Source organism: Mya arenaria, chromosome 8, assembly GCF_026914265.1.
Source record: "Mya arenaria isolate MELC-2E11 chromosome 8, ASM2691426v1".
NCBI lineage: Eukaryota > Metazoa > Mollusca > Bivalvia > Myida > Myidae > Mya > Mya arenaria.
In genome coordinates, this window is record NC_069129.1 from 51,366,958 (window position 1) to 51,373,734 (window position 6,777).

The window sequence follows — 6,777 nt, forward strand, 5'->3', positions numbered from 1 at the left end:
CTATCTATTTCAAAGAGAGCGGTGACTACCTATTTGAAGGACCCTGGTCAACATCAATCTGAAAATAATATGTCACTGTCTATTTAACGGATCTCGCTCAATATATATATTATGTCTAAAAGATCGGTCACTACCTGATGGAAGGACATAGGTCAATATCAATCTGAAGGAGTTTTATCACTTTCTATCTGAAGGACCTCTGTCACTATCTACCTGAAGCACCTCGGTCAATATATATATAAGTCCTCGTTCAAAATTTATTTAAAGGACGCCATTCATGATCTTTCTGAAGGTCTTCGGTCACTATCTGAAGGACGTCTTTCGTCTTTATCTGAAGGATTTTGGTCACTTTCTATTTGAAAGATCTCGTGATCTTCGGTGACCTCGGTCACAATATTTCCAGAGATCTTCTGTATTTATCTATTTAAAAAAAAACATTGGTCATTATCTAACCTTTTGAGCTCGGTCACTCTCTTTGTGAAGAAATTCTATCACTTACTTTCTAAAGGACCTCGGTCATTCTCTATCTGGATGTCTACAATCATATTTTAAAAGAACTCGGTATACATCTATCTGAATAGCCTCGGGAATTGTCTCAGGGACAACGTTTACTATTTATCGGAAGGATTTCGGATACTTTCTAACCGAATAACCTCAGTTACTTTCTATATGAATAACCTCGATCGCTATAAATCTGATGGACCTCAGTCACTGTGTATCTGAAGAACCTCGGTTTAAGCGTTCTGATCGCCAACATTCAGTGAAACAACATTTAATTTAGCATTTAATATTTTGGAGTTGGAAGCAGTGGCCATTTTGGGGATAACCAAAATTGACTAATTCGCCCTGGCGAAATGGAAAATGCCTTTCTTTACCTCTGATGTTGTATGTTTTTGATGCGCATAATTTTAGTTTTGTACCTTGGCAATAAATAGCCGAATCGATCGGTAAATATTAGTTCAAATAAAGTGTAAAGGCCGTAGTATAGGCTTAGTGTGAAGTGTGTTGGACAGCCGAGAAGCTGGACAAGTATTTTATGAAGTTAGCCGTACAGCAAACCGCCTGGGCAAGTATTTCGGTCGGATCATATATTTTATTGCGAGATGTTGGGCGGACAACCAATCAGCCGGACAAGTATTCAGATCGGAGCATTTATGAAGTATGGAGTATGAAGTATTCCGGTTCGAGTTTATATTATATTGCGTGACCAGTATGTAGTGGGTAAAGCACTAAAGGCGATGAACGTATTAACCAGAAATATAAGTAAATACGATGTCCCACCTAAAATAGCGTTACAACTATTTGATTCCTTTGTCGGGTCTATTCTTAGTTATGCATGTCCGATATGGGGGTTTACGAAGTCCAAGGACCTGGAAAGAATACACCTTAAATATTGTAAACTTCTACTTGGTGTCAAGCAAACAACGTGCACAGCAGCAGTCTATGGCGAATGAGGACGCTATCCATTATATATTACCCGATATTTAAAAATAATTAAGTACTGGTTCAAGGCACAAGATTCCAATAATATATTGCTTACATCCCTTTATCTTAAATCCCTTCAGCCGTGTGAACTTGGACGCAAAAACTGGGCATACAATGTTAAAACATTACTAGAGGGATATGGATTTTATGATGTCTGGTTCAACCCATGGAATTATAATGTTAAAACATTTGTTCCGCTATTTAAACAGCGCCTTACTGATACTTTTTTACAGAAGTGGCGCGCGGATATTACTAACAGTACAAAACTTAATACTGTATTTTTACACCTCCATGATAAGTTTGAAATCGCCAGTTATATAAATTTGCTATATAATAAGACATATAGAAAATATCTTACCAAATTACGTGTGTCAGCCCATTGTTTACGTATTGAAACCGGAATATATGGGGCAAATAGACTTCAAAGAAACGAGAGAATATGTTTATTGTGTGATGCACAGGACATTGAAGACGAATTTCATTTTGTTTTAAGTTGTAGTCGTTATAACGATCTAAGGATACAGTACATTAAACGATATTTTAGAATTAGACCAAATATGTATAAGTTTATTGAATTACTCAACTGTTCTTGTAAAACAACTATTGTTAATCTTTGTAAATACTTATTATTTGCTAACGATAGACGTAATACAATCATTAATGATATAAATGAGTAACCACCTTTATCACCATTTACATTTCCACTATTTAGCTATTATTTTGTGGAATCAATTACTTTATATTACTATAATTTAGCTTATTGATACATTGTTAACATTCTCCATATAACAATATGATATCTACAGTTTATTGTTTACTCTATTATCTAAAAGTACCATCTTTTACACGTTGATCACATATTATGACATTTGTCTTTTCTTTGTACGAATACTGTAACGAGATGCTTTATGCATAAGTTGAAATAAAATCTGTTTTGTTCTGTTCTGATGTTGGTGGACAGCACCGAGCAGCCGGACAAGAAGTCCGGTCGGAGTGTTTATATGAGTGTGTATAAGGTGTAAAGTTGGTCAGATAACCGAGGAGTCTGACAAGTATTCCCGTCCATTGGTCACCAAGCTGCGTATAACATACCAGGTGTGGGAGGGGATACTTCCCCCGTCCCTATTTAGGTCACATCGAAAGGTATAGCATACCAGGTATTGGAGGGGACATCTCCTCCTGTCGCAACATAAATATGCCTACATTATTCGACACTCAAATATGCCTCCATTTTATAATTTGACACTCAAATATATTTCAATTGAAGAATCGAAACTGAAATATACCTCTAAAGAATTCGACCCACAAATATATCTCCAGTTAGGAATCTGAACCATACCTCAGCTAGTTTGCTGATATATTCGTTGAGAATCAGACCCACACATCAGATGTTTCGTTTTTTTTTCATTACCGAATAACAGAGTTCCTCGTACATCCATTAAGGTATCTCGTCCATAATTAAGCTAGTTCTTTGATATCAATATATAGGAATCTGACCTATAATTAAGCTAGTTAAATGATACTGACATTAAGGGATCTGAAACCCACATTTGCTAGTTATCGGAAACCTTAACCAAAGCATCTGACTTACACACATGCTAGTTGTCAGATACCTTCATGATTAAGGAACCCGACGAACATATATATATATCAATGAAGGAATATGACCCACATATATTCCTTCATTAATGAAACTGACAACATAACTCGATTAAGGAATATGACCAATACCAGTATTTTACAAACAAAAATAACTCCATTAAGGAATTTTACCCACAAAAACACATCCATTAAGGAATCTGACCCCCGAATATACGTCCATTAAGGAATCAGATCCTCGAATATACCTCCAGTAAGGAACCTTACCCTCGAACATACCTCCATTTAGGGATCTAACCCTCTAATATACCTCCATTGGGGAGTCTGCCCCTCGAATATATATCAAAAAAGGAATCTGACCTTCGAATATATCTCCATTAAGAAATAGGACCTATAATATACCTCCTTTAAGGAATCTTACCCTGTTATATACCTCCATTGAGGAATCTGACCATCGAATATACGTCCATTGAGGAATCAGACCCTCGAATATACGTCCATTCAGATAACTGAACCTCGAATATACGTCCATTAAAGAATTTGTCCCTCTAATATACCCACTATTTCCGAATCCGACCCTCAAATAAATCTCCATCAAGGAATCGAAAAAACAAATATACCTCCATTTAAGAGTGTGACCATCGAATATACCTCCATTTAGGAAGCTGACCCTCAAATATATTCAAGTTAGGAATCCGACCCTCGAATATACATCCATCAAGAAATATGACAAACAAATATACCTCCATTAAGGAATGTCACCCAAAAATTAACAATTGCTTGCTTCCTACATAAAGGAAGCTCTGAAACCGCAATTATGGTAAAAGAATCTGACTCCTAAATAAGCTGGCTCTTTAATACGGATTATGGAATCGACCCACAATCAAGATTGTTCTTTGAGATCGCCATTAAGGAGTATGACCCACAAAAATGGGAACTGATAACGCATACTGATTAAGGAATCTGACTCTCAAATAGGCTTGTTCTCTAATACCACCTTTACGGAATCTGACCCACCATTAAGCTCATTCTTTATCTCCTTTAAACGTAATGTTAAATTTAACCAAAAGTACTATTTGACAGTTAGCACACTGTTGGTATGCGAAAGTAATTTCAGTTCGTCAGACCGGGACAACATATCAAAACAATGAAACATGTTGAATTGACATTTGCACAGATTATAACAGTGAAATATCAATATTATTAACGTTATTATACTTTTAAAACCATCAGAAAGTAAAATAAAACTTACTTATTTGTTGGTCTTATATCTAAAACATATCCTTGACCACTAAGATGCATGTGCTATTGAAAAAAATACTATGCGAAACACAAATTTATATGATGATTTAAGAATCAGCACTGTTCTATCTTTGTATTAGATGTTGATCAATAATTGATGCATTTACATTTTAAGTTTTGCGCAAAGGCGGTTGTTTCATTTAGGAGGATTATTATCTACCCCTTTGGTACGCCAGATAATGAAATATTTTAGGCTGTATTCCGAATTCTGCGGATTGATACGCCGGAATCCACTACTAGAACGCGGATTCTAAAGATAGGTAGGCTGGAATCCACTAATAGAACATGGATTCTGAGGATTGGTACGCCAGAATTCACTAGTATAACATATACTCTGAGGATTGGTACGCCGGAATACACTAATAGAATACGGATTCTGAGGATAAGTACGCCGGAGTACACTAAAAAACATGGATTCTGAGGATAAGTACGTCGGAATCAACAAATACAGCAAGAATTATGAGAAAAGGTACGATGGAGTCCAATAACATAGCATGTGTTCGTACGGTTAGATGCGCCGGAATCCACTCATAGAGCATAAATTCTAAGGTAAGGCTCGCTGCATTTACTTAAAAAGCATGGATTCTGAGATTAAGTACGCAGGAGATCATTAATAGAGCATGGTCTTGAGGCTAGGTACGCAGAAGTCCACTTACAGAGCATGCTTTGTACGGATAGGTATGCCGAAATCCACTAACAGAACATGATCCTGAGGTTAGGTACGCGGAAATCTACTAACAGAGCATGGTTTCTGAGAAAAGGTACGCCGGACTCCACTTCTATAGCATGTATTCTTAGGATTGATAAGCCGATTTCAACTAATAAAACATGATCCTCAGGAAAGGTACGTCGGAGTCCACTAAAAGAGCGTGGTTTCTGAGGATTGGTAGGCCGGAATTCACTTACAGATCATGATCCTAAGGTAAGGTACGCTGGATCACCACTAAAAGAGCATTGCCCTCAGGATAGGTACGCCGGTGTCAATCCATAGTGCATGGATATTGAGGTAAGTTACGCCTAGTCTACTAATAAAGTATACTACTGAGGATGGAATTGCCAGAGTCCACTAACAGAGCATGATCCTGAAGATGGGTAAGCTGGAATCCACTTATAGATTATGATACTGAGGATTGATTCGCCGGAGTCTACTAATATAGTATACTACCGAGGATGGAATCGTCAGAATAGAGTATACTACCGAGGATGGAATCGCCAGAGTCCACAAATAGAGCATGATCCTGAGGTTTGGTACGCCGGAGTACACTCATAGAGTACGATACTGAAGATGGGTACTGCGAAATCGACTTATAAGGCCTAATACTGAGGATGGGCACGCCAGAGAATCCACTCATAGAGCCTAATACTGAGGAAACATACGCCGGAATCAACTCATAGAGCCTAATACTGAGGAAAAGTACGCCGGAATCCACTCATAGAGCCTAATACTGAGGACAAGTACGCCGGAATCCACTCATAGAGCCTAATACTGAGGACAAGTACGCCGGAATCAACTCATAGATCCTAATACTGAGGACAAGTACGCCGGAATCCACTCAAAGAGCCTAATACTGAGGACAAGTACGCCGGAATCCACTCATAGAGCCTAATACTGAGGACAAGTACGCCGGAATCCACTCATAGAGCCTAATACTGAGGACAAGTACGCCGGAGAATCCACTCATAGAGCCTAATACTGAAGAAAAGTACGCCGGAATCCACTCATAGATGATAAATTCAGAGAATTACTAGGCCGAAGGACACTAAAAAAGCATGATACTGAGAATGGGTATGCCGGTGTCAACTTTTAGAGCCTGATACTAAGGATAGTTACGCCGGAGTCCACCAATAGAGCATGGATTCTAAAGGATACGCACGCCGGAGTCCATTTATAGAGAATGAATTCTGATTCTCTAAGAAGCGAAATTCACCGAACTTTATTGACAAATACGTTATCAATAAGGCAACATTTTTTATGAATACATGTACAATACTTCTTGGGTTAGAGATCCATAATCCCCGTTCCATTTTAAATCCTATATTGTTTGGCTCATGGGAAGAACACTCAACACCATATCTACAAACAAATGCTACTCTTATTAATTGTTTAGTAAAGCAATAAAAAACAATAATAATTACGTTGTAATTGTCAAGTTTTGAACAACTATTTCGTTGCATTGAAAGTACGAACGTTTGTACTATTGATTGTGCCTTTCCAATATGTATTGTTAAGTTCTACAAAACAAAAGGTTCTGGTTTCAATGTATTCCCAACATATTTATTATTAAGTGTTAAACGGAACAAAGGTGACATTCATATCAATACGGAACATGGAAATATCAAGAAATGGTATTAATGGGAAATTTAACAAAAGGGGCCATCGTTGATGTTTTG